The sequence below is a fragment of the Pteropus vampyrus genome, unplaced genomic scaffold (genome assembly GCF_000151845.1).
Source record: "Pteropus vampyrus isolate Shadow unplaced genomic scaffold, Pvam_2.0 Scaffold6, whole genome shotgun sequence".
Taxonomy (NCBI): domain Eukaryota; kingdom Metazoa; phylum Chordata; class Mammalia; order Chiroptera; family Pteropodidae; genus Pteropus; species Pteropus vampyrus.
The window spans coordinates 653,761-662,762 of record NW_011888787.1 but is presented as its reverse complement, the minus strand read 5'-3'; the positions used below and the strand labels follow the sequence as shown (position 1 = coordinate 662,762).

The following is a 9,002-nucleotide window of genomic DNA, read 5'->3' as shown; positions in this document are numbered from 1 at the left end:
TTCCTGGGTTTACCAGCTATTACCAGCAACTCATTCCTTACTTTTCCACCCCGACATCTCCAATACTGACCCGTGTGTTTAACTGTTAATGTGTCTGTCTCAGGGACTCAACCAAGCAAAGTACAAAGTTTATCTTCGTTGCCATGGGACCATCATCACAAATATACATCACAAATATAAGGCGGAGAATAGACTATCCTCATGGAGGGCCAGCTAACCCCAGCTAAGAAGCTCAGGAAATGCTTTCAGGCAGATGCGATGTCAGAATTCAGAACTAAAGGAAGAGTAATGGTTTACCAGGCAAAGCAGAAGTAAAGCCCGGGTGTTCCAGGACGGTGAAGAGCCATCACCCAAGCAAGAAAAGGGTGAAAAGCATTAGTAGATTCAAGAGACCCCACATAGTACTTTGAGGTCCAAGAGGTGGAAATGGGTTCCCAGAACAGTTAACAGACTGATGATGCTATCTGGCCCTGTGCTAAAGGGCTTTATAGGTATTATCTCATCTGACCTCGCAATAAATCCACGAGGAAAACACTACCATTAAAATCATCCTCATTTTACAGATGAAGAAATGAAATCAAGAAGGGATAAAATCACTTCCATAAAGTCACATAGCTAGGATCAGTCCGCGTCCCTTACACCCTTAGCTGCCGTGATGTTCTGACCTGTACCCTGTGGGAAGGTGTTTGGACCGTATTACATGCAGTGGTAGTTCACAAAATTTGGTCTCCAGACCAGCAGCAGCATCCTCACCTGGGAACGTGTTGGAAATGTAAATTCTTAGGCCCTACCCAGACCTACGGGACCAGACGTTCTGGGCATGGGTCCAAAAATCTATTTTAACAAGCCCTCGGGTGATTGTGATGTGCACTGAAGTTTGAGAACCACTGCTGTAGAAAATGAGGGGCCCCCGAAGCACTTCTTGTTGAAAGAGAACAGAATCCATGTAGAGCTGTAAACAGATCACGTAGCAGAGTGGCAGTGTCATCAGCACGGCTTCTGTTTTTATGTCACTGAGACAGTTTTTGAGCGCTGCTTATTCAAGCGCCGGGCAAGATGACATTGACGGCCTTGATACAGTCATGTTTCTCCTGTTATTCAGAGGGGTATGTTTGAGGTAACTTTTAATGAATGTACAGATGGGGTCAAAACTGAATACACTGTTGGTTAGCTCATGAGGAGGAAGAAAAGGTCCAGTTCAAAGATGAACAATTAGAATGATTATAACGAACCAACCGATATGGAAGGTAATATTTAAAATCTTAAAATACATAACACTTTCTGGTTTAAAGATTAAAATAGACATGGTGACTGCTTTCCTATAATACAGGAGGGACACCCAGGAAGACAAACCAAACAGAATTAGGGAAAACGGAGAGAAATTGAGCTGGAATTTTCCTAGAAGATGAACTGAATCTCAGAATCATTTTTTTTTTTTTTTTTTTTTTTTTTTAGGCAAGGCAACCCTTGGTTGACCTCACAGAATGCAAGGAACTTGTCGGCTTACAATCCCTTATTTTTTATTTTTCACGCCTACAGCACCTGGTCTTCCTAGGTGGTCTCCCATCCAAGTACTAACCAGGCCCGACCCTGCTTAGCTTCCGAGATCAGATGGGATCGGGCACGTTCAGGGCGGCATGGCCGTTGACTCAGGATCATTTAAATATATATATATTGATTTACTTGTGCATTCATTCATTTAAGAAAAATTGTTGAGCACTTTTCAATATGTCAGATATTATGCTGGAACTAGGCAGGACAAAACTGAGGAAGTCCCCAGGCCTCACAGAGCTTATGTTCTAGTTGTGGAGATAGAAATTAAAGCTCTATCTATTTGTCTAATTAAATGTCAGGTATCGATTAGTGTTACGAAGAAAAATAAAACAGAATAATGGGATGGCAAGGGGTTCTATGATAGTTGGAGAGATTGGGGAACCCCTCCCCAAGGAGAGAACTTATGAGGAGAGACTTGAATGAAGAGAGGAAAAGAATTGTGCAGTTATCTAAGGGGAAAGTTCTAGACAGAGGGAACAGCAAGTGGGAACATGCTTGGTGCTGCTGAAAACAGCAAGGAGTCTAGTGTGGCTGAAGCCAAGCGAGAACAGGAGGACCGGTGAGAGGCTCCGAGGAGTCGGGGACCAGATCAGGCAGGTCTCAGAGCCAAGGACGCTGGACGTTCTCTTCCTCCATGAGATGAGTAAGGACCGGAAGACCGAGCAGAGGAGTGAGATGACAGGGTTTGTGTCTGCAGAGTCACTCTGGCTGCTATGAGGCGAGGTCAGTACAGGCGTGAACGGAGGCTGGAGATCTGTGAGGAGGCTGCTGCGTAGTCCAGGAGAATATTGAATCTTAAGAGATTTTACGTGGACTGATAATCAAATTTAATCCTTCAAAAAAAAAAAAAGTACGAAGCAGATACTATGATCTTCATCTTATAGATGAATAAAGTGAGGCTTAGAGAGGACAGGTAACTTCTCTAGAATCACGGAGTGGCAAAGCCAGCGTTCAAACCTACCTGGCCCCAAAGCCTATTCTTTCCTCTTCAGTTCACTGACCCCAACTCTGGAACGGATACATTGGAAAAGAACCCAGCATTCGTTCAAAGCTTAAATGACTAAACTAGATATTCCCTTAGGGAATATAAATTATTTGACGGAGGATGAGTCTTGGTTTAATAACAATTTACATCAATGAAGAAATATATTAAAGAAATTGTCCTAAAATTAATGGGTTGATGAAAATTTCTAAATACTTATGAACTCTAAATAGAGAAAAACATTTTATTAAGAAAGACCAAATCCAAACAAAAGAAAGAATTGCTTCCCTCGAAAAAGAATTCTCAAGAAACCTATTAAAAAACACAGAACCTAATCATTTATCTTGAAGAAATTAGCAAAAGATGGTATATAATTATGTAAAAGATGCTTACCATAGTACTTCTATAATGGCAAAATCATGAAAGCAAACTAAATGTTCAACAATAGGAGATTAAACAAATACATTTTTATGTGAACTTTAACATAATGGAACATTATGCGGCCTTTGGAAACTATATATTCAAACGTATTGAAAGCCAAGGAAAAATGTTAGTGCTATAATATTAGTGAAAAAAAAAAAAGACACCAAAGTGACTATAAACTAAGATCTCTATTTCGTGGAGATATAGATACATGTACAGATCTAAACAGACACCAAGAATGGGTGAGGGGGGAGAGGAAAAGAAGCATAGAAAATTACGCTGAAATGAAACATGGATTCTGTGGGTGTTAAGCAACTTTTCTGTATTGTTTTTATTCGTAAACCTCTATTGTATTCATAACAAAAAGATATTTACATAAATAAATTTCAATAACGTAGTGAAGACAATGTTAGGAGCGAGGTCTTTGTGTAGCTAGTGGGAAATGAGCTCACTCTGACGCCAAGACTCACGCAGGTTTGAATCAAGCCTGTGGTCGCTCTGACCCTCTGGCCGCCACAGAGGCCATGCGGGAAGTGCCTGGGCTTGGGCCGGCCGGGTCTGCCAGTGGGGAGCCACCATGGTCTCCCGAAGCAGCCTGGCACACTCCCCTCCACAGCCCCTGCGGCTTTGCAGCCAAAATCATTTGACATGAGCCACGCGTTGACAAACCCGGGCGGGGTGCTCTTTGTGCATTTTCCTTATGGTTTCTTTCTTCTCGTTGTTTTGTAGCCGTGACATCATTTGAAATAAACAAACAGATGTGAGGGATTCTTCTTCTCGGGATTTCCAACCACCCAACCCACAGGGTTCCTTCTTCCTGGTCCTCCGGGTTGTTTACCTGGCAACTCTCCCAGGGGACATGCTCATAGTAATGGCCATGAGTCCTGCCCCCCTCCCCGCTCGGAGTGAATTCTTTCCTCACCAATCTGAGCTACGGGACCTCAGCTATGGGTCCACCGCCAACTCGGTCTGCATTGAACATTCTACGTGCGTAAGGCCGATATCTGCTTGACCTTTCCCTGCCTTCCAGAGTTAGATATTTACAAATAAAACTTGGAAATCTACCACGTGCCCTACGTGAGGGAATGTCGAGCGTTGGTACCTTAACAACCCACCCCTTGCGCTTGCTTTATTCATTCCCATAACTTTAAAACCCATAGCCTACAACTCTCAAAGTTCTATCTCTGATCTAGACGTCTCTCCTGAGCTGGAGACATCGATTTAACTGCCTACCTGCTATCTCCTCTTAGATGTCCAATGGGCATCGCAAATTCACTGTGTTCCAAATAAAGTTTGTGATCTCCCTGCCCTTTGTCTGATCTTCTATTTATCTTCCATCAGTCACTCATTTCTCAAGATTAAATTTAACATCGAATCTGTGAGTAAATTCTGTATTTCTGAAACGATTTCATTTACCCTGCCACAAACCTAGACCTACCCACTAAGAGTCCTTACTCAGATTCCTGCCATATTCTCTCCCTGGTTCTTCTGATTCTACTCTTATGTTGCTCCAATTCATTTTCTATAAAGTAACCAAAATGATATTTTGAAAATACGAACCAGGAATCACATCGCTCCTCTGCTTCCCCCTCAGAACAAAATAACGACAACAATAACAACAAACACCTTCTGTAACATCCTATTTCTCTTAGAATAAAACAAAACATACACTCCTGGAATTCTTCTAGCTATGCATGAGTAAGAAGATATGTAATTGTAAATATCTAAAAAAAACCCCACAGGAAACAACCATTTTCAGACACTGGATGGGTGGCATCCAGAACTGTGGTCCCTACGAAAAGAGAAACAAACAAGGTAGGCCATGTCATTTCAACATCTCCTGCCAAAGAGATGGTTTCCTAACTGCTGTACAGGAAGGGGAATCCAAACACAGCCTGATCATCTCACTCATTTGAGAAGTGCAGGGAGGGTAAGAAAACTGGAATTTGTAGGGGAAGATATTCAAGAGGAAGAAGTTCTACCAAGAGAGAGTTCCGGAAAGTCACATGACGACCTCCTTGAGTCTTTGATGGAATCCCAACACGTGCATGCGAAGCATGGAACTCCATGAAGCTAGGCAAGAATAACTTCTGGGGAAGACCAGTTTCCAGGGAGTTATGAAGAACTGTAAGCCAAATAATTCCCAGAGCCAGTGATCATTCTGCTTTCTACCGTCTGAAGTGCAGCGACATCTGTCTCTGAATACACGGGACTGTCAGTGGAGACGCTGGATGGCCACACCGTGGAAGTGCTGCTAAATTAGCTCCAAAGTGAAGGTCCTCCAGACCCGTCTTCAGAGAACTTAACAATAGGCCTTGGCAGGATCAAATAAATGGTAATGAACTAAACTGATGGATAGAAGGAAAAAAATCGAACACTCTTTAAGGAAATATAGAACTCAATATAAAACGACAAAATAAAGAACTCAAGAATATAAAATTCATGATTTCCAGCATCCAATTTAAAAATTACTGTGTATAAGAAGAAGGAGAGAAATTCGATTTGGGGACAAAAAAGTAGTATAAATAGATCTCATATGACTGAGATGCTATATTTAGCAAATTAAGATGTTTAAACAGCTATGATAAATATACTCCAAAAGTTCAATAACGTACAAGAAAACATGAATATATTGAGGAGGGCAATGGAAGACATAAAAAAGGAACTAGATTAAACTTCTTCTAAAGGTGAAAAATACCATATCTGAGACAAATCTCAATGGATGATTCTGATAGATGACACTGACTCTTGTAAAGCCTAGAGAGAACAATCATTTTTTTAAAAATGTAATCAATAAGTAAAATAAGTCAGACAGAGAAAGGCAAATACCATGTGATGTCACTTCTATGTGGAATCTAAAAAAACAAATGGACAAACAAAACAAAATAGAAACAGACTCATAGACACAGGAAACAAGCTGTTGGTTACCAGAGCAGGAAGGTTTAGGGGCGGGCGAAATGGGTGAAGTGGATTGAGAGGTATGTTTACAGTTAAAAAATAAGTAGGTCACGGGGATGTAATGTACAGCATAGGGACTATAGTAAATAATACTGTAATAACTTTCTTCTGGTGACAGATCGTAACTAGGCTTTCTGTGGTGATCATTTTGCAATACATATAAATATCGAATCACTACAGTATATACCTGAAAATAATAGTATATTGTATGCCAATTATACTTCGATTTTAAAAAATGTGATCAATAAGCTAACTACCAAGTATTTTATGTTAAGCACCTCTCGGCTTTTCTGCCCTACCAATCTTCTCAAAGTGGTGTCATTTTCTTAATTAATAACAATCGGAAATAATCGGTACCTCAAAGTAAGATTCTACTTTGCAATAATTATAAAAATTATTTGCTTTTTGACTAATAAAAGATTATTAAAGGCCCATGTAATGCACGTGAGAAAGTCGAATGCCCTTAAGAGCCTACAATGTATATAGCATATAATTATCATATAAATAAATTATTGGGAATTAAAAAGAAATAAAAGTGAACAGACAAAAACAACCAGGAGAATTCATCATCGGCCAATCTGAACAGAAACGTTACGGTTTTCAAACATAAGGAAAAGGACATCAGGTGAAAATTTGTATTGACACGTTGACAAAAATACTGGAAATGGCATATGTGAGCCAATATAAAAGAAATGTTCTTTCTCATCTTTTCATTTCTTAAGATAACCGACTAAAGCAAAATCAATAACAATGTATTTGGGGGTCGATAGCAGGTGTTGAAATAAAATCTGTGGTAAGAGTAGCACAAAAGACATGAGGGGAATAGGGAAGTACAACTGTTGCCAGGTTCAGACATTCTTTGTAAAGTGATAACTAGTATATTAATACAGATTGTGACAAATAAAAATGTGTATTATAAACCTTAGAGCGACCGCCGAAGAAAAAGCATAGCTAATAAACAAATGGAAAAGGTAAAATAGAACTAAATTTCTGAGCATATGGTAAATGCATGTTTACAGGAAACTGCCCAACTGTTTTTCAAGAAGAGTCGCGCTATTTTCCACTGCCACCGCAATATGTGAGCATTCCAGTTGCTCCGCACTCTCGCTCATACAAGATCTTTTTAAGTTATGATCTTTTTCATTTCTATCCAGTTGAGTGTATGTTAGTATCTCATTATAGTTTTAGTTTTCAGTCTTCTAACAGCTTGTTATAGAGCACCTTTTCATGTGTCTGCTGGTCATCATATATATCTTCTTTTATGAAGGGTCTGTTGCTCGTTTTTATGAGATTCTTTGTTTTATAAGTTAGTTCTAAAATTCTTTGTATATTCTACACACAGATCTTTGTCAGATGTACACGCTGGGAATATTTTCTCCCAGCCTGTGGCTTGCTTTTACATTTTATTAACAGTGTCTTGAAAAGAGCAGACATACTCAAGGTTTTGATTTTGGATGGAGCCCGATTTTATCATTTTTAATTGTATTTGTCCTGTCAGTGCCTTAATTAGGAAATCTCCTGCTTCTAAATCGCAAAGATTATCTACATTTTCCTTTAGAATTTTTATGGCCTTACCATGCTTCGGTCCACAATGAAATTTGAATTAAGTCTTGAGTATGCTGTGAGGTATGAGTTGAGCTTTGATTTTCTCCCTCTGGATAGACAGCTGTTCCAGCACTATTTGTTGAAAAGGCTGTCTCTTTCCAATTGAACCACATTTGCATTTTTGTGCCGAGCAAAACAAGCCCAGACACGGAAGAGTACCTTCTGTATGATTCCATTTATATGAAATTCTGTCTACGGTAAGAGAAATGAGAAAGTGGTTGCCTTGGGCTAAGAATAGAAGAGATTGACTAGGAAGAGGAAGGAGGGAACTTTTGGGGTAGTGGCAATGCTCTGTGTTTTGATCTTCATTGTGGCTACTCAAGGTAACCACATCTGACATTGTTAAACTCTAAACCATATGCTTAAAATGAGTGCATTTATTATATGTAATAAATACGTTATATATTATATAGCATATAATCTATTCATTAGATAGTATCGATGTCATACCTCGATGTAACATAAATTAATTATATATAATATGTAAAATATATCTCTATATTATTTTATCCCAATCTATAATAGTATATAATCACATATAATTTATATATAATTATAATGTTTGCTTACAAATATATAGTAATATAATTTTTTTTAGATATTTACAAATACGTATTTATACATAAATTTATTTATTTATATAATACCCTAATAAAGTTGATTTTCTCTACTTATTTAATTTACTTATTGTTTAACACCTACAGCACCCGGTATTCCTAGGTGGTCTCCCATCCAAGTACTAACCAGGCCCGACCCTGCTTCCAAGATCAGGCGCGTTCAGGGTGGCACAGCGATAGACGATAAAGTCGATTTTAAAAGTATGCTCCTTACCATAGGTTGTAGAGCTGCACAGAGTCTGGTTCCTGCCTCTGCGTCCAGCCTTATCTCATTCCACTTCCCATCTAGCTCATAATCAGTGTTCTCTTTGCCCTTCTGAATCTCTCTTCCTCAACAAAGCAAGTCGTCCCCTGCCATGGGGGCCCTCGCACTTGCTGTTCCTTTAGCCTAGAGTATTTTCTCCCTAGTTCTTCTGACTCTGGAGCATTCTCATTCTTAAGACCTTATCTCACATGTTCTCTCCTCAAAGGGCAGGTCCTCTTCATTTTAATCCAGCCACACCTCGCATGTACCCCAGCCCACTCCCCTTTATGCCTCCTTGGCTTTCACCCAGTCAAGGGGGACATGCAAACATGGAGCTTCCAAATGTGACCTGACCGATGGTTTTGAGATCTTGTGTATCAATTTGTTACTTAATTCCAGTTAGTATTGTATTATATAAGTATAACACGACACACTTATCCATTCGCATTGTTGATGGAAATTAGGATCATTTCCAGTTGTATCTATTATGAATAAGACTGCTATAGACATTTGTGTGTAAGTATTTTGTGGACATATTTTTCATTTCTTTTGCAAAACTGCCACTCCGAAAAGGATAGTTTCAAAATCTCTCATGTTACAGGACACTCAATTGTTTTAT

At 39.3% G+C, this 9,002-nt stretch overlaps 1 non-coding gene across 1 annotated transcript; it reads right to left on the bottom strand.

The window, feature by feature from the left end:
• Nucleotides 1–1,530: 1,530 nt before the first annotated feature.
• On the bottom strand, nucleotides 1,531–1,649 carry LOC111745435. Its single transcript, XR_002782647.1, has one exon. It is a non-coding gene; the product is annotated as a 5S ribosomal RNA (ribosomal RNA).
• Nucleotides 1,650–9,002: the final 7,353 nt, after the last annotated feature.